Source organism: Theobroma cacao, chromosome 1 (assembly GCF_053813885.1).
Source record: "Theobroma cacao isolate CCN51 chromosome 1, ASM5381388v1, whole genome shotgun sequence".
NCBI lineage: Eukaryota > Viridiplantae > Streptophyta > Magnoliopsida > Malvales > Malvaceae > Theobroma > Theobroma cacao.
This window is the reverse complement of record NC_142639.1, coordinates 33,758,701-33,783,234: the sequence shown is the minus strand read 5'-3', so window position 1 is coordinate 33,783,234 and position 24,534 is coordinate 33,758,701. Positions and strand designations below refer to the sequence as shown.

Here is a 24,534-nt window from a genome sequence, read left to right as displayed (position 1 = left end):
TGCTTTTCTTTCCTAATTCTTTTCTCTCCCTATTCATTTTTTCTCAATTTGTGTTCTCTCACTATTTTTTTTCTCTCTTTTGCCAATTGTTTCTTCTCTTTTTTTTCCACCCCTCAATTTTCTTTCACTTTGATGCTTGGCTATATTTATAGCCAATGTGTCCTATTTCTTCTCGAACTAGTTTTTTAAATTTTAATTTAATCTAACTTAATCTCTTTTCAGATTTTTATTTTGATTAGGATTAGTACAAACATATCTTTACCTTTTCACATATATCTCTCTTTTTTTTTTTCAAAATTCAATTCCTTAGACAAAATAGGGTGTCTACAATTACCCTTTTTTGCGTTTTTTTTAGAATCAAAAGTTGTGCAAAGATGTAGACACTATTTCACCCGAAACGATAACTTCCAAAGAAAAAGCTCCTCATTTAGAATGAGGTTACATAACCTTAAAGAAGAAATAGCTCCTCATCTAAAATGAGATTACGTAACTTTGAAATGAATTAGCTCTTCATTTGGAATGAGGTTACGTAACTTGATTACGTAACTTGAAAAATGAATATGCTTTTTGTCTAGAATGAGGTTACGTAACTTTGAAATGAATAAGCTCCTTACTTGGAATGAGGCTACATAACTTTAAAAATGAATAAACTTTTCATTTGTAATGAGGCTATGTAAATTATAAATGAATAAGCTCATCATCTGTAATGAGGCTACGTAACTTTAAAATAAATAAGCTCCTCATTTGGAATGAGGCTACATAACTTTAAAAATAAATAAGCTTCTCATCTTGAATGAGGCTACATAACTTTAAAAATAAATAAACTCTTCATCTAAAAGGAAGCTACATAATTTTAAAAATGAATAAACCAATATTATTTCTGAATGCACATGATGCAATTGCCACCATGTTATGCAAATGCTTAACTACTATGATGATGTCATGCATCAATATTATGGTTTTTCAAAGGTCCTCAAATTCCATCATTCATTTTTTCTCTTGTCGTCTTTAAGCAAATCATGGTTTATTTTTGAAATTTCTACATTTTGCTGAACATCATTCTCTTTTGAATACTTTTGCTTTTCTTCATCACCAAGAGATGAAAGCTATTTTGTTTTTTGTTCATTCGTCACTAATTGTTTCTCTTCTTTTTCAAAAGATTTCAATGTATGCCATTAATCTTCTATTCATTATCATTTAAATTTAATGACAAATGCAATACACTTTCAAATCTTCTCAATTCATAGTAAAATGGGAAATTGGTGGAAAATAGGGGTAAGTGGGGAAACAATTGATGTTCCAAGAAAGTCATGATTAAGAAAAAGAATTATGAACTAGGATAGCAAATTTGTATCCAAGTAATGAATATTCCAAACAATTTCTAATTTATTTAAGATTCTTTTCTAGAAAAAAACTCAGTCATTGATGTCCTTGATATTTTGAGTGCATTTGATCAAACCTTGCCTTTTTCTTGCCAACTACTTTTGCAAACTTCGATGCTTGCCCTTTATTTCATGTGTCTCTTAGATTTATACCTAAATCATCTTTTCAAGTTTTCAACATAGGTACTTTCTTTATTGTGTCCAAGCTGCCCATTTTGGGTTTTCAACTTGAACTTCTTCTTTTTTTTCTCTTTTTTTTTTTCACTTCACATAATAAAATTTAATATGAATATATTAAAAGTTTATTATTATTAATAAAATATAAAATGTTTACGTTTCGTTGATATAAGAAATGAAAAATTAACAAAGCCTTTACCAACTCAAGCACAATTTCAACATTGTCTAAATATTTAGTTGCATAATTTATATAATAAAATTAAACTTCAAATCCCTAACCTCTCACTTTACCAAATTTTCAGCCATTCATCTTCATTTTTGAAACCCATCGGAAGCCCCTTAACCTTTGCCCTTCTTTTCATGTTGAACGACAACTGAAGCTTCCTTTGTCGACTGAAGCTTCCTTTGCTGTGTTGTGCTGACTGAAACTTCTCTCCAAACTCTTCAATTCCTTTACGGTTTCGATCTTACAACTTTGGAGCTAAAGGTTTTTGTTTTCTTCTTCCTTTCTCTTTTTGTTTTTTTTTTCCTGTTTGGTTACCAAGAAATATGGAGTAAAACTGAACCAAATTTGATTTTTATTATGTATGTACCTTGCAATTTCAACGGTTGAATGTGTTTGTACCTGGGGAGTTACTTTTTTATAATGCTTGGTTTTATTATATTCTTATAATTTTTAAATTGAACCAAATACATGGTTTTATTACTGCATAACCTTTTTAAACTCCTAATTCTTCCCAAAAAAAAGCTTTAGTCTTAAACTCATAGTTACACTCCAGTCCAACAACTTCGATTACAGACCAACAATTAGCACATGCTTTTTATTTACTGCTATAAATGTGTGTTTTTCTCTGCCATTAGGTTTGGAAAATTTAGAATATGATGGTTAATTGATATTTGCCCTGCCCCTGCTGATAACTTTATGATATAGAGTTATTTGGACTTAATTTTGATAGTGATTTAGCTTAGTTCTTGTTGTAATGCATAAAAATTAGTAAGTTTTATTTAAATAAATTTTAATTAGTTAATTTAGGTGAGTCAATCTAATCTTAATTAATTTTATGCTTAATAGGGTGTTAACGTTATTAAGATAGGTTGTTGTCAATTTATTTGTGCTTTTGTAAGTATTTAATGAAAGAAGAATTTTAATGGAAGAAAAAGAGCAATTTTGAGATGCAGACTTCCACTACACATGTTTCGGTATTTCGACTATAACTCTCTCTATAGAGCTCCAAATAAAATGATTCTTGGACCATTGAAAAGCTAAGAGAAAAAGCCACAACTTTCAAGTTTAGCCTGGAAGGTGGTCAAAAATCTTGTCGAAGTTGGAGCACTGTAGTATTCTTGGAACAATTACGATTTCTACTATTTAAATGGTCAAGGTCACAGCTTTGGAGGAAGTAGGCTGCAGCCCACGTAATCTAATGAGGAAATCCTTATTGGAATTGACTTATTTCTTCATCCTAGTTGGCCTAACTTCAAAGTCCTATAAAAATAACCTTTTAGAGGACTTTTAAAAAGAGAAAGAAACATCGAATTGAAAGCTAAGAATCAAGCCGCAAAGTCGTTGAAGCTAGGAAGAATTTGAAGGATTCAAGGAGATTTGGAGATCAATATTACAATTCTTGGTTTTTTCTATCTTTTCATTATTCTCTTATTTTCTTAGTTTACTTTTTAATGTTTAAACTTTATTTGATGATGATGTGTGACTTGATGGGGAACTTATTCATTTATCTAAGATTATGATTGAACTCATTATGTAATCTGATTCATTTATCTCTTTTTTGCTTATGTTTGATGAATTTAAGTTGTTTATTCTATTTTGTTCTTAATACTTTTAGTTGATTGGCCACTAATTAGGTTAAATTGGAAACCTAAGTTAAACTTTGACAAAGGAGATTTAGGTAGACCTTGAATAGAATAGCGTAAGATCGAATACACTTAGTTGATTAGAGAGTTTGATTTGCATATAGAGTAGACATATACCTATAAGGCATACGTAGCTCAAATTAGAGCACAAACTTAATGAATCTGTCTTTAATTTAATTTGCATAAACATATAGTAAAATAATTGAGAGAGATATTTTTATGAGAAACATGATAGAGACTTGTAAATAATTTAGAACTTTACGTTAACAACATAATCCATTAAACTAAGTAAGAGAGAAAGATATTATTCGGATGAAGTATTGAGAGACATCATAATTTTAGGTCTAAAAGTCAATCATGTTTAGAAAAGTAATTTTGCTGAGTAAATTTAAAGTAATTTTATTTTTTAAATTTTGTTTTTTTAATTCAAATTTTAGTATTCAGATAAAATTAAGGTGTGTAATTTTAGTAATTAATAGTGAGAATTAATTCAATTTTTTGTGGGATCGACACTTTACTCATCATTATAATATCTTTGTAATACGTATACTTGTGTGAGAAGAAAATTGAACAACACCTGCTGGAGAGAGGTTTGATAGATTTACTATCATTTTTTTTATTTTGTTTTAATTTAAAAAATAAAGTGGTAAATTGGCTGCTACTTAGGATATTGAAATATGGTAAAGTAACCTTGTTGTAATTCATGGTGTTTTAATTAAATTTATTCTGTTTTTCAAAATTTGTTAGTCGCCTTGGTGACTTGTTTCATTGGGGCTTTGGATGCTAGTTGGGTTGGCTTGGGGAAAACTTGAAAATGTTACCAAGTGTGGACTTTTTCGATTCCACAGAAAGTGAAAACAATTTTGTCCTAGACATTAGCATGCAATGCTAATAATAAGTGTGGACTTTTTCTCATTTAGCACCTTTTGTTCTTCTTCTTGATTTCTTCCTTTTTTGGGGGCACAAACCTGCAGCTATTGTTTTCCATTTTTTACAGTTCATGTATTTCTTTGTAGTTATTTTGGTCCACCTGTTCATTTTGTAGTTATTGGAAAAAGCTTGTTTTTTATAATGTGACTTGTCCATAAATTGAGATAAAGTGTATCATAAGTATGCAATATCAGGCTTGGTAAAAGTCAAGTAAAGTAACATGCTAATCCACTGCAACTGCCTATATTTACATGCATCTGTCAATTGATCATCAGTAGAGGCGGAGCTAACCAATTTTTATTGGGGGGGCCAAAGGCTAAGAAAAATAAAAGTTAAAAATTTTTAAAATTAATATATTGAACTTAACCATTAATAATCAAAAGATTTAAAATAGACAATAATTTTATATAATATGTAAATAAAAAAATAAATAAAAAAACTTATAATAGTACTTTAGGAAAGTTTTGTTCGATGATGGTAATATATTTTTAAATACAAACAACTAAATTATTTGTAAAAAACTTTATTATCCTTTTTGTTTCGAAGTCTTGTCTTTATCGATATAAACGACTAAAAAATTAATGTAGTCAACATTTAATATTCTTATTTTTGTTATATTTAAGTTTATAATACTAAATATTAAACTATAATGCATAAAATATAAATAGTTAAATATAAGATATAGAATTAATAATTTCTTTTTATACTCAAGATAATTTCCTTTCAACTAAATATAAAACGTAAAGCACATTAAAAACATATATTCAAGATAATTTTTTCTTATATAATTAGGATTAATAAAAAATAGTATATTAGTGAAATTTTAAACAATAACCAATAATGTAACACTTGAACTTATATTTGAGAATTGCATATACAATAATTAATTTTTTAATTTTTAAAAATTAAAATCATTAAAAATAAAATCCACATAACAAAAAAAAAAAAAAAACCATGACAAGTAGGAGATATAATATATATAACAAAAAAAAGTATGATTGATGATTCGTAGAAATTTAAAACAGAAAATCTATAGAAACTTAAAATATATGAGCAATTAATTGAAAAAACTAAATAAATATAAATAATAATAGTAATATAAATAGAAAAAATTAAATAAAAACTTTACTTCTTTATAATTTCACAATATAATGACAAAAAAGAAAAAAAGGAAAAGATAGGTGGAGAAACTAAAAAAATTAAAAAAAATTAAGAATTTGAGTAAAATTGAATTGAATTTGTAAGATCATTTTATTATTTTTTAATTATATTAATTATTTAATAAAAATTACTTTGAAAAATTATTAAAAATATATATAATATATAAAAAATTTCAGAAATTTTGGGGGGCCATGCAAAGGGACGCTCCACCCCTGATCATCAGTATTTGTCTTTGTGAGCTTATCATTATAATCTATAGGGTAGATTGGTTTAGCTCCTATTCACTGAGCAAATCTAATGTGTATTTCCTTTGACCTATGAAAATACCTTTTTTTTAACCTTGAAATTTCTAGACTTGGGAAATATTTAGGCACGCCAAGATCCTAAGTTTGAACTTTGACTTCAAATATTGCTTAACAATGGCTGCTAATGGAATATTTGAACTAGCAATAACTATGGCATCAACATAACAAGCAAAGCAACAAAGCCCCCATCCTACGTGTCTTTGTTGAGTAATGAATAGTTCGATTTAGATTGAGAGACCAAATTGTAACGAACACTTTGTCATTCTGCAGTTCCAGTGTTTAGAGGCTTCTTTAAGGTCATACAAAGACTGGTGAAGCCTACACACTAACTTTTGACTTGTGTAGATACTCCTCCTCGGCAGTGTAACTTTGTGGGAGATGCGTAAACACTTCTTCATGAATATCACCATTAAGAAAGACATTGCTGATATTTAATTGTGACAAATGTCAACTTTTAATTAATTTATTTATGCTGGTTTGTATTAATTTATTTATGTTTAGCTTATTAATATATTTTATAATTATTGATGAAATTTATAGATTTTATTATTGTAATTTGTAAAGGATAAAAGTGAAAAAATTTTGATTTTTCTGATTCATAATCCAATCACCAAACAAGTTTGATCTTCGATCGATTCAGTCAGATTTTCAAAATATTTTGATCTATTCGACTCTCGATTATAACACATTGAATCGACTGAACTGACAGAACCAATCATTTGTTCACCCCTAATTATCAGTGGATTTGAATGAAAAAACTGATGGAGAAATTGTGATCAGAATCGCAGCAAGAACATTAATCTTTTTGCTCTTAGACCACGTGAGATTGGGGAGAAAAAGGTTGTATTGAATTTGGAAAGAAATATTGTATCCCCTTTAACTGAATGTCAGTTACAAAAGCAAAATTTAAACTGCCTATTACAGCTTCAATAAACTGATTACTTAATTAGTTCAGTCAACTACTAGTCACCTAATCTACTAACGAAACATATCACAAACAAGGTACGTACTATTAATTATATTAAACTTGATAGTAACATCTTACATCTCCAACCCTCCCGCTAGTAGCTTAGGAAGGTAGCAGCAAAAGATAGTGGGATGACCCCTATTCTACAATGTTGTAATCATCATTTACTATCTTTTCAGTCTTGAATCAACAATAACTAACTTCCAAAACTTGTGCATTCGGTGCTGCTTTTGTCATTCGCCCGATATAAGAAGTGAAGTGGCCGTAATCGAGTCACTTTCAGTTTCCTCTTTCAATATTTTTCCTATAGTGTTGTTTTTGAGCTTTTCTCGATCGTATCAACGGCACTTGCGTAATATTTTGGGAGGTCACTAGTTTGGTGATTTAATAGTCTTTTAGTTTACTTTATAAAACATCCATTTTTGTATTAATTTTAAAAAAGAAAAAAAATTCAAACTATCATAACATGCGGGTCCGAGAGCCCGATCGCTAGACGTGGGGAAACACTAAGGAATCGCCACCAATCGTTGTTATAGGTGTGATTGGCTACCTATTGACTTAATTCTAATCGACAAAGTCTTAAATTGATTTTAAGTCCGTCTAGAGAATTTTAAACTAATCTACGTCTTTTAAGATTAAGTTCGGGAGTGCAATTGTGCCCGAGGAAGGATTTGCACCCCGTGATGCCTGTTCCATGAATGGTACCATTTGATTTTAGATTATCTTATTGGGGCCTTAATCCTTAAATTCATTATATTTCCTTAGTTATTATTCATTTATTTTAACCTCTATTTTATTAAAATATTTTATTTGACTTTGAGGTGTGATGTGAACATGAGGTATTATGAAGTGCATGGCATAAAATTCAAATAATGTCGGACAGATAACCTATTATTGAGGACATTCTCTCGGATCCGCCAATCATATTGGTGGGATCCGGAGATATTCTCTGTCACGACCCGGAACTCCCATCGGGCCCGTGACAACCGTCGCGACGTCTCGATAGGCACTCATTACCCCGAATGCCAATAGGAACCCCGCAAGACTTAGCATCAGCTTCCGCATCTCCCTGGTGAGCAACAGTTATTAAATCTTACATTTCAAGAAATCATAAGTCGTTTCCAAATCAAAATAATAAAATATTATTTTCTGGCTCATAGGGGCATTTTTGTTATTTTTCTTCGATAATATCGAAACTCGCCAAAAACATGGTGTAAAAGCTAAATATGTTCATACATATTTTAAATCAGATAACGAAAATATAAAATTACTTTTACAATGACACGTGGGCCCCCAACTAACCAATAAGATGCGAGTCTATGAACCTATAATTTTGACAATGCAAGGCTAACTGAAGTCTTTGATGCAATCGGCTATCTACTGGCTATCCCGAACCTGAAATGTGGGGAATTGAGGGTGGTAAGATTATAAAATCTCAGTGAGTAAACAGACACCATCTAAACTATCTAAAGGCGAGTAAATGGAGACAATTATAAAATAATTAACTTCAGCAAATTTTTCACATCACGAATATTCATTTTAACCAAATAATCAATATGGCTCGTGAATTACTCAAAACTTGGCTCATGCCAAATCTTGTACTCGGTGACACCTGGACCAGGGGTATCCAACTGAGTCCGCCAAGGCTGTTAAAAATTTATATTTCGCATAAATCATATTTTTATTTTGAAACATAACGGTTCCTTAGTGTTGGCTGAGTCTCACTCTCACGCGATGGTCCACGTGAAGTGGACTCAAAAAGCCCACCTCAGGAGATACCCTATGCGCCTCTACGATCGAGGGATAATATAAAGGAGTTTACCGTGCCCCTCTAATAAGCTGGCCCACGGAACCCCCCCTACCACTACAGTAGCTAATCTTTTATCTACCACTTGATTTATAAAATCTTTTTCTGCATGACATGGCAATTTATCGCAACCTAGCCTCTCAAGGCTAAATACACAGTACAAATAATTCTAACACCAAAATCAGTTTAGCCATTCATGCTCATTTATTGTCATAAGCCATTCAATTTAAAACCATAAATTTACAACACAAGCAGGCAGTCTCCAATTACTTTATTTTCAAAATCAGTATTCGATTTTTCAGAAAATTTATAAAATTATTTTATAAAATCACAATTTCTCTTAAAACATAGCAATTTACCATTTAAACCCATTTTTCATAAAATCACACAATTGTATAAAACTACTCTAGATAATTAAGACGATAATAAGTTTACTCATAGTTTTCGAAAACTAAATTCGGGTACTCCAACTATTACTCATTGGGTGCGATTTCTTTGCCCTTGCCAGAGGATTCGCCACCTTGACAAATTGCACAATTAAGAGGTTTACTACTTTGGTACTAAATCAAAATAAACTAATTTATACTACTAATGCATGATATGAAGTGCAAAATGTCTAAATTTTGCCTAAACGCTTTCGTTTAAACTCCAAATTAATTTTTTTCAATTTCTATACCTCAACTGCACCCAAATTGACTTAATATTCCTCAGTGTGGTGCAAATTATCAGTCCCGATAGCAAATTATGAAAATACCCCTAGTGGGTAAAAATTCGTATTTTTGCTCCGAAAATTCTCATTATTTTTCTAGGCTCATAATTCATCATTATTCATCATAATTCCTTAAATAAACATCAAGATCAGCAGCCAATATTCCCCTAGAAAATTTGGCATAATGGGTTTCAATGGGAGAAAATTATTTCTCTACCTTATTTTTGCTATATTTCAATATAACCTAACTAAAATCACTTAATTCAATTAAAATCAACCAAAACTCAAGTTCAAAACTCATCCATGGAGGTTTGGCCAGCATGGGTGTCCATACCCACTTTCTAATTTTGCATGAAAATGAGAAAAAAATGCATGGGTAGTGAAAATCACAAGGAAAATCAATGAAATTTACTTTTTTAATGCTTGATTTCTTGATTTCTCTTGATTTTCCCCAAATTTTTTCAGCTAGGGTTCTTATTTCTTTTCCCCCTTTTTCTCTCCTGGTTTGGACAGCTGAAGAAGATGAGAATTCTGGAATTTTGACATTTTTAAAGGCTAAAATAATATAATATTATTTTATTTATTTTTTTTGTTTTATTAATTCCTTAAATTCTAGCCATCCATTTATTTTCAAATTTTCACCATACACTTGTCCCACATATCCATAGCTTAGATAAAATTCTCAGACTTATCCAAAGTCTTGGTGGAGTAATTTTTAAAATTTACACTTTTGCCCCCGTAAAAGTCAAAAATTACATTTTTACCCCAAAAACTGAAAAATTGCCCATAGACATATTTTTCATCCCTTATACTCATACCATTCTCCAATTTTTCAAATTTGATCTAAATTCTCTCAAAATCTCAAATTTTATCTGTGGGTGGAAAAATTACGATTTTGCTCCTACACTCCAGAAATCACCGAAATTAAACTTTTTCATTGCCAAACCCTCAAATTATACTCCAATGCTCAAATCATACTCCAATAAGTTAAACGGGGCCAAAAAAAAAATATTTTCTCAAAATTCTCATTTTGTTCCCAAATGGTAAATGACCATTTTGCCCCTAAATAGTAAAAATTTCGGTTTGACTCCAAATTGATCCTCGAACTCTGAATTACCATTTTGAGTCATCCCTGAACTGTGAAACGCTTAATTTCACCTCAAAATTTTTATTTGAACTAGTTCGAGGCTTAATCGACTTAATGGTACCATTAGGGGCAATATTGTCTTTTAACGATTCCTCGAACTTCCTAAACATGCAAACATTCTATTGAGCATGTAAATGATGTCGTAATTATTTTATAGAACAGGGTTTGACATTCTCTTACCTAGAGAATTATCCAAGAAATTTATCTTCGCAAATTTGACGAATAAATCTCATCATCGGGGTTATCATACGCATTTTAGAAAAAATTATATTTTCATGAATGTAAACTTATTACGAGTAAAATCCTTTTTATTAAAGATGTTTCTCAGGCCCTCCCATCGTACTGGTGGAACCTGAAGACATCCTTTCACCTAGGGAACTTTTCGAGAGGAACTCGCCTTCGCAAGATTTTCGAAAAATCCCATCATCGGGACTTATACTCGTGGACAACATTATCTATGTGCCATGACATGCGTGATGCAATAAAGATATATACTATGCTTATGGAATTCATTATTTATTATTATTTTTTATTTCTAAGCTCCCTTATGTCTTCTTACTATTTCTTAGAGACTCTCTTTTTCTATGTTTCCTTTTATAATTATGCATATTATGAATTATATATATTTTTATGTTATTTAAGTGTATATTTTTTACTATATAAACTATCTTTTCACTCAAAATCTATAGCAAGATATCCAATTTCATAATTATATATATATTGATTCCATTTTTTCTCTTTTTATTATCTAACCTATTCCCTTTTCATAACACTTATAAATTTATTATTATATATATTTTATACAACTAGATATATAAATTTTATGTTTTAAACATATTTATTATTTAGAATTTTCCATCATCGAATATTTTAATTAATTATCTATTTATTTATTGTCATGAGTATTACCATTTTCACAATTTTCATTTTTATCTTTGGACAACTTAAATATGTCATCTTTTCTCTTATATATGCCATAATTGTATTTATATTTTGTTTGACTAATTTATTGTATAGTAATTTTTATTTATTAAAAAAAATATCGAAATCTCAAAATCGAGGCCCTTCCATCATATTGGTGGAGCCCTAATTTGGATTTCGAACCTAGAGAAAAGTAGTCTGAAATTGCAACTTCTTGCGTCCAGACCAATCATCCCATCATTGGTTCATTTATGTGTTATACCTATAGTTAATATTACGGTATTTTTAAAAGTCAATTTTCTAATGTTGATTCTCATACCTATCTTATTATAGTTATTTAACTAATTCTACCATTTTTAATACTTGACATGATATTCTTCTTTTCTTCCTCTTTTATTTTTATTCACTAAATATGTATTTTATAATCTAATGTACATACATACTTCCTATGTTCTTTTGTATATTTTTATTTAAGAATACCCCACTAATAACCTAATAATTTCCAATTTTACTTAATTTAATCTATATGCATATATTAGCCTATCATTTATTCCATTCATTTATATTCTTATATTTTATTTATCCCTCTAAATCCTCTAAATCTTTTATTATCAACATGTTTCATTAGGCAACCTATTTTGTGTCTTGTATATATTTCTAATAGCCATTCCCTAAATCTAATTTTCCTCTTTCTTTTTTAATTTAACTAATTACCTTAAAAATATTTTTTTATTATTCTAATCTTTGCATCTTTACATCTTTGCTTACACTAATTTCCCAAATTCTAAAATGTTATCTAAAAATTTTAAAGCATTATGCTAAAATGATTTAATTTTGTTGCATATCATCAAATAATACAATAAACCCAATCAATTCAAAACACAATAAATTATAAAAAAAAAGTGTGATTTTTACGTAACTTGAAATTAGATGGTGACCCAAGTGGAACGTTACAGTCCACCGAACCTTCCTTTGCCAAACACATTGTGGGAAGCCGAAGGAATGATTTTAACTCCTTTTGAACAGCATCGTTTGGAGCTTTTTTTGCACTAAGATATAACTTTCTACCTTCCTTTTTCTGTTCCTCTTGCTTCTGACGTTTATGCTGCTATTTCTCTAAAAAGGCTCCATTTTTCTGCTCTCTCATAAGCTCTCTTTTTTCTTTTTACCCATTTCTTTTTCTGCTCTCTCACCCAAGATCTCCCTTTCTTCACTCACCCAAACCGGCGGCACTAAGACAAAGCTCCTTACCCTCCAACCAACGGCACAAAAAGCTCCATCTTTTCCTAAACCAAACCGGCAGCATTACTGGCTTCCCCCTTTCCTAAACTTTCCCCAATCGGCAGCACTATAGAATGCTCCTTCCTTTCCTAACTTTTCACTCAATATCTCCCTTTTCCCCCTACCTAATCGGTAGCACTCTTGTTATTTCCCTTTTTTCTTTCTCTTTTTTTTTTTGTTTGTGGCTACTGGTTGCTACAACTCTTTGTTTTTTTTTTTTTCTGCTGATGTGGGTTTTTTTTAGCTGTTACGATAGCGTTTTTATACCCAATTCCAATCTTAGGGTGCCGTTTCCACTTTCTGTCAGACGTGTATTTTTCGCATTTGACCCAGCGTATTGTGCCTGGCAGGATGCAGAAGCACTCTGCCAGTCGTCCAACTTTTTTTTTTATGCTTTATTTATTTTATCTGTTTTTGGAGTATTCTAGATTTTGTTTGAAATTTTAATTTTTGATTAGTGTTTTAATATGTTTTAATTGTATTGATCGATTCTCAATTGCATTAGTTTTATTGGACTAGCTTTTGATATTGGGCCACCAATGTGCCCAAAGCTGCCTAACGACCCAAAAGCTCAATTTTTCAATTTTAGACTGGACATTGGTCCATGACATTAGTGAAAGTCAGTCTATATAAAAATAGGAATAGAAGTTAAATTAAGCTCAAATTAACCTGAAGATAATAAGTGAATAAACTATGGTAATGATAATTAATTCTTAAAGGTTGATAAGATAAAAGATAATATAGGTAGTGTCTACACAAACCCAACTCTATTCGGATGCATCAATCATCAATGTTTCAACTTGAACATTGATACGTTGTATAAGCGAAAAAGAAAGTCCATATACAAACCAACTATTCATCACCAATTTATTTTACACTTGTTAATGTTACATTAATGCTAGTTCAGCTTTGATGCACTCCAAATTAACAATCAGTGGTAAACTTATTGAAATAGTACAAAGTGCACATATATTAATTAGTGTACGTAGTACTGCTAGCTGAGCTTATTAACGTTTTGCATTATTGATCCTTGCAAACAGTTGTGTTAGCCAATTTGAGGCTTCCGCTTCACAATTCCATACTTGTCGACCCAGACACGCACTCTGTCACAACGGAAATCCATGGTCACCATCATTCCCTCTTTCACAATTACAGCGCCAACTTTTGGATTTTCTTTTACGATGATGGCTGCTGCCGCTTCCCCATTTACTCCCACCAGCTCTGGCCACGAACTCTTGCCTGTATCGAACGTCAGTAAACATTAATTCAAACACTCAATTAATCAATAACTTATTGCTTTCATATTTGTTTTTGTGCTAGGCAGTTTCTACTGGGGAGTGGGCACATGTGATCTTGAGAGACAAGACCGGGAGATTCAAACTTCAATCTTTAAAATTCTACTACCAAAACCCAGATGCATAAACACGATAAGCGGTTGCTTGTGTTCTAATGTTCGCGCACAAAATAAACAACCAACACAATGAAATGTGAGAAATAGATTTAAGACTTAAGCGAAGATCATGCCACCTAGCTTATAGCTGAAAGAAACATATTGCTTACCACTGCAATCTGACATTTCTTTGGGAATTTATCTCCTCTTAGCTACTCTCTGTTCTGTGATTTGAGAGCCAAAGCAAATCCAGGAAAGGGCATTTATAGATGCGAGCAATGGGAATTTATAAATATGGGTTTTTTGAATGGGCAGCCGCTTTGTTTGAAGTTTTGACTTTTGCAAGATTAGTAAGCCTTGACTTTTGGCATGTTCTTATAAGCTTTGACTTTTTGATCTTGGACATGTTGAACAAGAAAATAGATAAAGTTGTGCATTTTGAAGAGTTTTGCCAACTCATAAATTTGATATGTTAGGCGCCCAAACATTAAGTTGTCCTTGTATTTTTTTAATTATTTACTTCTTATCAAAGTAAATAATATTTGTCAAACATTTATACTGATTTAATAAACAAATTCACTTTTATCAAATAGCAAAACAATGGTATTGTTTTCACATAAAGCAATAATGATTGTATTGATGTTGTATTTTAATTATTTATATATACTTGCAATAAAAAAATATGCATTTTCTATATAGGAAATCTTTTAAAAAATATATGAATAATGAGAAAAAAATGAAAACTAAACGGGAAAGGATTTATGTAATGATATACTGAAATTGACACCTCATTTAATTTTATGACTGAAAGGAGAAAGAAGTGCACCACAAATATTTATAATTTTATGGTTACTATAGGTTAATTCTTTAAATAGTAACACTTTAGGTTAGTTCTAGGCATGCAAAAAAATTGGGATTAGGATTATGTAATTAATCACCAATAGGGAAGGTCGGAATAGTGGGCTAGTCAAGGTATTATTTAAATTTGATGGATATTTTTATTGTTTTTAATAAAAAAATTATCAACTAAATAAATATATAATTTTTGTCAAATGGTAACCATTCTTTTCCCCAAGTCAAAAGTAGGGCTGTGCAAATGGGTAGTTCGGTTATTGGATATCCAGTAACTGAACTAATCGAACTCTTGTATAAAACTAACCGAAACCGAACTTAAGTAAATAACTAACCGAACTAACCGAAATCGAACTAACTCGGTTAGTTCGGTTCGGTTACTGAAAATCAAATTGAATAATTTTTTTTTTCTAATTCCTATTTACTTTTTGAATTTTCAGGCCCATTTTGCAGAGGAAAGCAACTTTGACTTCCAAAAATACATAAAAAGAGCATTGGAAAAGGAATTTAGAGTGGTTGTGAGAATAAGGTTGGTTTTTGATAAGAAATCTTGATGTTTTCCTCCATATTAAACCCAATAGAATAAAGTTAATAACAATATTTTACCACTGCTCTTTCATGTTTTCAGCCTCTGGATATGGATCTTCTCAATGTTCTTCATATTCTTCAATGCACATATTCTAAATGCAAAATTTCTATGCTCTGCACTGACAAACATATCAATGCTAAATGCCAAGAAAATAACATGCTAAGTTTCAAAAATGTCTAAACATCTAACTCAGGCATATAAAACCATAGATAAAAACAGGATGCTTAGAGAGCAACAATCACTGTTAGATACCAAATTTAGAAACATCACAATTCACAACTGGTAGTTTGGCACAAAACACCCACATATGACAAGCAAGTGCTAGCATCGTATATTAACTTCCAAGGAATAAAACACAACAGAAATGAAAAGGTAAGCATTCCTAGAAGCTACAGGGATACAAAAATGAAAAGGTTCCCATGTTTCTTTTAGTTCTTTTGAAACTTTTTCACATATACCTGCAACAGAATAAGTAATGTAAAGGAGTCTGCAAACTATGCATAAAATGAAGTAGCCTAGATTAAATTAATAATAACATTCCAAAAAGAAATTGTCTATCAACTTCAACTATTGAGATGGCACAAGACATTACTAACAAAAATACATACTAGCAAAAATAGACATTACTAACATTAGCACCAACCACCAGAAGCACTCATTTATCAAGTACTAAACAATAAACATTACTTGATTACCTTAAAGATTATCAAGTACATTGTCCACTGCAATCTTTGACAACTCTACAATACATAAACAAGAAAGTAAGAAATTAAGCAATTGCATATTAACAATTGAAACAACAAAAATGAAATGATGATATAAATAAAATACTTACCTTCATCAACTTTCTCAAGCTCTGCCAAATCATTCTCAATGTCATGAAGATAATAAGAAGGTCCACATAGCCAATCTTGAGCACAAATAAGGGCTTGCACCATCTTAGGCATTAAAGAACTCCTATATGCATCAAGCACACGACCACCGGTGCTAAAAGCTGATTCCGAAGCAATTATGGATGGAGGAATCGCTAATACATCACGAGCTAGTAGGGCAAGAGTAGGATACCTATGACTATTGAGTTTCCACCAAATGAGAACATTAAAGTCATCACTATCGGTTGCATCAGGCTCATTTAAACTCAAATACTTCTCTAATTCCGCTTTGTCCTCTTCCTAACCAATTGTAATCTTATATCTCTTAAATTCATTCAAAAGAGAAACACTAGCACTAGAGTCAACATCATCATCAAATTCAGAAATTTGGCTCACTTTGGATTGGCTACTATCACCAACTTTCTCAAGAGGAGGTTGTACATTTTTTTAATATTCAAGAAGCAATTTTTCCATTGTTTTCTTCAAACTCACACAAATCGATGAAGCCTGCTCATTCGAATACATTTTCCTCAAACAAAATTCCACAAATACAAGTTTCTTCCATGGATCAAGAATAGAGGCAACATAAAGCAGCTTATTCATTTTTTCTATATTTTCCCAATACTTATCAAATTTCTCTTTCATTTTCTTTGCCATTGTTTGCAATTCAACATCAGGATGCCTTCGTCTATCTCTCAAAATGCAATAAATACCATAATATCATCAAGAAAAGTATTAATAGTGGCATAAGAAGTACCTGAAACTTTTACTGTGAGTGTGTAAAAATGTTTCAAGAAAACATTCAACCTCCTAACATTTTCCCAATCCTCATGTTCAGGTATCCCATCTCCCATCGACAAATCAGTTCTATACTGAGAATCAGCTTCCTCAAATAAATTAAAGGCTTCTTCAAACTTTTGAGCTGTTTCTAACATCAAGTAAGTGGAGTTTCATCGAGTACTAACATCCAAACACAACAAATTTTTTGATTGAATATTTGCAAACTCAACACATTCTTTGAACTTTGCTAACCTAGCAGGTGACTGTCTCACATATCTAATTGCCCCTCTAATACAAGCAATTGAATCATTCATTTCCTTTAATCCATCAGTGACAATGGGATTAATGATATGTGCAATGCATCTCATATGTAGAAATTTTCTTTCTAAAAAGCTATTTCCTGCTAAGCTAAATTTTTTCTTCAAATATGCTATTGCAACATCATTGGAACTAGCATTATCAACAGTAATAGTGAAAACCTTACTAGTCCCCCTATCACGCAAATATTTATCAATCAGTTTCCCAATGGCCTCACCTTTGTGACTATATATGGGACAAACGTTTAAAATTCTTTTGTGTAATTTCCAATCATTATCTATAAAATGAGCCATAAGACACATATAATTCTCTCTTTGAATTAATGTCCATGTGTCTGTGGTCAGAGAAATCCTAAAAGAAGATGTTCTCAATATATACTTGAAATGGTTATTTCCATCAACAAAAAGGTTAAAGCAATCTTTAGCAACAGTCCATCGTGGTGGGACAATAAATCTAGGACATGAAGTTGCCACAAATTCCTTAAATCCTTCCCCTTCTACAAATTTGAAATGTAACTCATCTCTAATGATCATCTTAGCTAGAGACTTTCTAATGGCTTCTTGACTAAATTTTCAAGTTCCTATAGACCCATCCCCCGATTGAAAAGCTAACTCAGTTTGAGTAGAATCATTAGCAGAACTAGGAAACTTTTTGCAAGAATTCATGTGATTCTTCAATGAAGTTGTGCCATTATATTTAGTATTAGCAGAAAATACCCTATTACAATAATTACATCTAGCTTTTTGTTCACCTTGATATTGACGAATCTGGTGAAGTGTTTCCAAATTTCAGACCCCGATGGAAGTGCTTTCCATTTCTTAGAATTGACAGCATCACTATCATTAGTGGAGATTATAGTTTGCTGTGTAGTTGGTGTTGGTGACGATGATGGCATGCCAATAGGAGTAGGCTGCGTAGCAGCATCACTAGGAGTAGGAGCTGGAGCTAGATTATTGCTTTCACTTGCCATTGAAATCTTCAACCTGTCACTCAAAAAGAATTAATTAATTAGTAAATTTGTCATGATAATTAATTAGCAAGTTTGTATATATATAGAGCTTATTAGAGATGGTGATCATCTTGTTCTTTTAAGTGCTGAATATGACATATGATTAATTAATTAGCATCACTATATGATATATGATTATGACACTATATTCATTCGGATATGATTTTTACTTTTCCCGTATTACATTTTTTTATAAAGGTTAAATTCTTATTTTTATCAAATAAAATTACGAAAATACTTTTAAGTATTTTAATAATATTATTGAGTGAAATTAACAATATAATTTTATTTAAAAACATAACGTATCTACAAAATATTAATAAAAAGAATTACATGATGCTATATAAAAAAAGTTTAAATCACTAAAAATTTATGAGAAGTTTATCTTATGAAAATAAATTGGTTGTTCCCTGCTTCTTTTTTTTTTTTCCCCTCTCAAATGTTTATCTTTATATGTATATTCATTGAAGTAGATTTAATTGAATTTTAGTTTGTTATATTAAACTTAATTGAACATTAATTGAATAGCTTTATATATTCATCATAATCAACAAAATTTATCTCAGACTTTGTTATGTTTGACACACTATATTTGAAGTATAATAAACATTTATAGGAACAAAAAAGAAAGAAAAAGAGATGGAGAATAAGTAATTGACAAGAGTTTGGAATTGGATATTTAAAAGATTAGGCATTAACAAGTGGGAATGCGAAGATAGCTGCCATGACGAGGTTTAAAGTCAAACGTAGAAGTCAAGAAACAATTATGACCAAGAAATTTCTTACCAATTCCCATGCATGTAAAAAGTAAACCAATAATCAACCAATTGTTAAAGGCTCCAGATCATAAAGAATGGTAGTGCAGAATGATTTTCTCTTCTACAAGCTGACAAAATAGGGAAAGCTGATTTTGGTTTATCTATTACTCTATTCTTGGGGAAATTTGGGAGTTCTCAAGTGGCCGGCAAATCAACAACTTAGGATCAAGTCTTAGTTTTCATTCTATTTCTAGATATTTGTATATCCTTTACAACACTTGTGTAAACATGGGCAAGAGCCACCAGAGAAAAACGAAGAGAAAGAACACCAGCAAAAGACAAAAGAAAGAACCAGGACAATCGACATTCGGCAGTCGACAGTCGACAGAATAAATAAAACTTACCGGTCACTTTGATGAGGGAAGGGCAGTTTGCAGCAATAAGAAACCCAACTAGAAACCAGTTAACCAGCAACCAGTAAGGGCAGTCGGTAGAAACCAAATCGGGCTAGAGTGAAGACTGGACGTCGATAGACGGCAGAAAGGGCGAGAGACAAGAGTAGAGAGTGGATAGTGGAGAGTGGATAACTAGAGATGGGAGATTGGGAGTTACAGGAAAGGGGAGACAGGAACAGCCAAACAGAATGGCAAAAATTAGAAAGAGGAATTAGGGATTTAGGTTAAGAAGTTTTTAGGTAAAATTACAAAAATGCCTTTCGATTAATTCGATTAGTTTAGTTAGACATTTTTCTAACCAAAATCGAACCTAAGTCATTACACTAACCAAATTACTCTATCTGAATTAACCGAATCGAAAAAACTGAACTCATTTCGGTGAGGTTCGGTTATTTGGTTTCGGGTCCAATTTGCTCACCCCTAGTCAGAAGAAATGAAAAGCAACATTGTGGCTCGAAATTTTGTAGCTAAGTTGGATTGCCCTTTAAACTGCGAGAAGTAAAAAATAACCCTTTAGTAAAGTAGCAAATTGATGTCAACTTTTTAAGTTTATTATAAATTGAAAGCCTTCTGCAAACACCTATTTTTATTCCATTCATATTTTTATTTTATCTTTTTGTCATTTTTATTTTATTTGTTAAACCTTCTTCTTTATTTTGTTTTTATTTATTTTATATGTTCTGCGAGCTCATATTGGGTTTGGATTGAAGATTGCATATGCCATGACCCCTTTAGGCTTTGATAAGGTTCGGGCCTTGCTTGGATCTTTTTCAATGTGCTGTGGGCCTTAAGTTTTGAACCCATTACCAAAGCCTTCCTAAATGACCCAAAAACATGCTTAAACAGATTAATTAACTTTAAACATATCAAACAACATAATTAAACCAAACTAAACATGGATTAAAACAAGAAAATTCTAAAAAAAAATTAAAGAAGCATCAAGAGGCCAGTTGGCCATACAAACCAACAAAAAAAAAATCATTCCAAGGCAAAACATTTCCTGCCAAGGGCGATTTCTTGCACTTGGTAGAGGTCAACAAAGCAAGAAATCTGGATAGCAGAGGATGCCTAAGAACGACAGCCTCTGTTCTCTCTATATATATATATAGAACAAAACCTAGAGTTAGCATCCATCAACTACAAGAACGAATTGAAAAAAATAGGGAAGATGAAAATTGAGAGATGAAAACCCTTCTGAAGAAACGATAGATCTGAGTTCATTTCCTTGTTTTGTGGGTGGTATAGTTTTCGGGTTTAACATTTTTTTTGAGGAAATTGTGAGAAATAACCTTCCTCAAAAGTCCAATTCAAAAAAATCATTTTTTATAATTTTAACTATTGTTGGTCAATTTTTGGCATGACTTGACAATAATACCTTTTAAACAATTTCAGACAAATTAAAATAGTTTCAATTTTCTCTCTCCTGCCATCCAAATAAAAATTTCAAAATTTAATCTTTATTTCTCTCTCTGCTTAAATATGTCTATCTTGTCATCAAATTTGCAGAGATGACATCAAGCTCTTTCTTATTTTGTTTTATGTTTTTTGGATGGTGGATTTTGGGTTCTTAAGGTCGATGAACAACAATTTTGCTCTTTGCAAGCCACGATTTTGCTCGGGGAGAAAGAACAGCTAAAACATGTTTAAGCATGTTTGATGGGTTTTATAATTTTAACTATTTTTGGTCAATTTTTGGCATGACTTGACAATAATACCCTTTAAACAATTTCAGACAAATTAAAATGGTTTCAGTTTTCTCTCTCCCACCATCTAGGTAAAAATTTCAAAATTAAATCTCTATTTCTCTCTTTGCTCAAATATATCTATCTCGTCATCCAATTCGCAGAGATGACATCAAGCTCTTTCTTATTTTGTTTTATTTTTTTGGATGGTGGATTTTGGGTTCTTAAGGGCGATAAGCAACGATTTTGCTCTTTGCAGGCAGCGATTTTGCTTAGGGAGAAAGAACAACTAAAGCATGTTTGATGGGTTTTATGGTGGTTCACGGTTTTGTTGTTTTTGGGATTGGGATGATTGTTAAGTATGTTTGCTAGGGATTTTGATTTTTTATAGGATTTTGAGTTGAAATTGTTAAGGGAATGTTTTGTAAAAAGGGTATATTTTGTTTTTGTATAAGGGGAAGTGAGCAAGGCCTCCCGATAGAGATATATTTTCTTTTACTTTTGAGGGTTATGGAGTTTTGTAACCTATCTTTTATGAAATGCATAATTTCATGGCTTAGCAAAAAAAAAAAAAGTATGTGTTTTAGGTTCTTGAGTTTATTGGTTTATTCATAGAATTTCAAAATTGAGTTTACTGGCTTTTAGGTATTGTGTGACTTAATTACTGTGTGACTAGTTTTTAGACATTACGTGATTGGTTTTAGGCATTACGTGACTAGTTTTTAGACATTGCGTGACTGATTTTTAAGCAATGCCTAAGTCACACAATGCCTTACTAACTAGTCACGCAATGCCTTTTCAGAAACTAGTCACGCAATGCCTTATCAAATAGTAGTCATGCAATACCTAAAGTTAGTCACTCAATGCCTATCAACTAGTCACGCAAAACCTTATCAGAAACTAGTCACGCAATACCTAAAAACTAATCACGTAATTTTCAAAAATCACCAAAACTACTGAATTCCATTTAACAAGATCAACAATTTCAAACGATACACCATATTCTTTTTAATAACATAATTAATGAATATGAATGTTCAAAATGTTCAAAAGTTTTTCTTCATATATCAAAAATCACTCTAAAATGCTTAAAAATGCTCAAAACACTCAGTTTTTCTTTGTGTATCAAAAACTACTCTAAAATGCTCAAAATGCTTAAATGTTTTTCTTTCTGATAAGGAATACTCCAGAGATGAATAGTTTGGTGAGGAAGCTAAAAAAAATAAGTTAGTTTGAGGTGCAAATCTAAACATACTTGACCCGTTAATAGGTTTCGGGTTGAGACGCGGAGCCAAATAAATGGGTCGATTTCATTAAAGGTAATTTTGTCCAAATTTTAATTCTCTTGGCTAAAAACAGTTAAAATTATGAGGAGGTCTATTGTGAAAAACATGTTATGGATAAGGTCCATTTAAAAAAAGAACCTTTTTTTTTTCAGTTTTTGGGAATAGATTTTCGAAAGTTTAGCTTAGATCTAAGGTATGGTTGATTGTGCCATTGTTAAATGGTAAGAGAGTGAAACAGTGACGAGGGTTTAGGGTTTTTCATGGTAGAGGCGTTGGGTTTCAAAATAGCAGTAGATGACGAAGGTGAGAGCAGCTGGATAATAGAGGAAGAAAAATAGGTTTTTACACTAGGATTTTACGACGTTTGGCAACAAGAAGAGCAAAAGGAGAGCACCAAATGAGGGCTTTACCTTGAATTTGTTTAAGTCCACACGGTATGGACTTTAAACCCTTGGGACCATTGGGTTTGGTTTGTTTGGTTTTAGTTTATTTTATATTTGTTTGGTGTTTGTTTATTTATTTTTTAGTTTTCTATTAATGTGTAATGCAAAGTTTTTTTCATGAAATATTTAGTTTTATAAAATACATAAAGGTATATAAGAATAAATAAATAAACTTGTAGTTTTACTTTTAAGGAACCTTTTAAATTAGTTAACACCATAAAAGGGAAAATCTTAAGGATGATACTCATAAAATACTATATAAAATATTTAGGCTTTAAAAAAAAGAATATTTCATTTTTAGAAATACACATGATAATAATATAAAAAATGTTTGTTATTTGGGATATATCAATGATAAAATTTTTACTCGGAACGCGAGAAGTTACAGTCCTAGATTAATTTTCTTATGTGAGAGATTTGACTAAAACTCCACTAGTATAGTGGGAGGGTTTTAATTTTACGTCTCATATTTTTTAATCCAAGTAATATCCTAAATTAGTAAATAAAAAATATGGAATATTGTTGACTTAGAATAGAAATATAAAATATTCATACTTATACTCACACACACACACATGGAATATTTAGGCTTTTAAGAATAAAATACATAATTGCATAAAACATATTATTTGGATTGTATCGAAGATGAAATTTTTACTTGGGAAGCGAGAAGTTGTAATCTCAGGTTAATTTTTTTAGATGAGAGACTTGATTTAAACTCCACCAGTATGATGGGAGGGTTTTAATCTTAAGTCTCAATACTTAAATCTGGATAGATATTTCTTTGCAATATTAATAAAAAGGGTATTAATAAAATGAAAAAGGAAAAAAAATAGAGATGGAATAATAATAATAATAATAATATAGCATTAAAGACAATTAATATCGAAATTTATTACATGTCACCATCACATTATTTGAATGTCATATCATCTGATATATTTTGTACATGAATTAAAGCTCCGATGATGGGATTTTTTGAAAGGCTTGTAAAGGCAAGTTTTCTAAAAAAATTCTCTAAGTGAAAGAATATCTTCGGGTCTCACCAGTATGATGGGAGGGCTCGAAGAATGTTCTTAATTAAAAGCCTTTACTTGTATTAGGGTCTGCATTACATGAAAATGTTTTTTACCTGCAAATAATTACCCTGATGATGGGATTTGCTTGAAAAGCTTGCGAGGTAAGTTATCTCGAGTAATTTCCTAAGTAAGAGAGTATTCTTAGGTTCCACTAGTATGATGGGCAGAGTATTCTTATATTCTCAATATAAGGGTTTCATTTGACATTATCGAAGTTTATGTCATGCATTCCATAATTGCACCATATGCACGTCACACAAATAAATCAAATAATGAACTTTAAATCACGCATAAAAAAAATAATAAACAATAATTAAGGAAATAAGAATAAAATTAAAAATCATGATTTAAATAAGATAACATAT

The 24,534-nt window shown here is 31.0% G+C and overlaps 1 long non-coding RNA gene across 4 annotated transcripts; it reads right to left on the bottom strand.

Annotated features, from left to right (window-relative positions):
• Positions 1–13,432: 13,432 nt before the first annotated feature.
• LOC148764755 (uncharacterized) lies at positions 13,433–20,044 on the bottom strand. Of its 4 annotated transcripts, none has more exons than XR_016024467.1 (4): positions 19,629–19,980; positions 18,209–18,440; positions 16,183–16,227; positions 13,433–13,895 (listed from the first exon to the last, which is right to left on the bottom strand). It is a non-coding gene; the product is annotated as an uncharacterized LOC148764755 (long non-coding RNA). The 4 variants fall into 4 exon arrangements; XR_016024470.1 differs by having other exon boundaries at positions 13,758–13,895; positions 16,323–18,440; positions 19,629–20,044; XR_016024471.1 differs by lacking the exon at positions 13,433–13,895 and adding an exon at positions 15,151–15,945 and having other exon boundaries at positions 16,323–18,440; positions 19,629–20,044.
• Between the last annotated feature and the right edge of the window lie 4,490 nt (positions 20,045–24,534).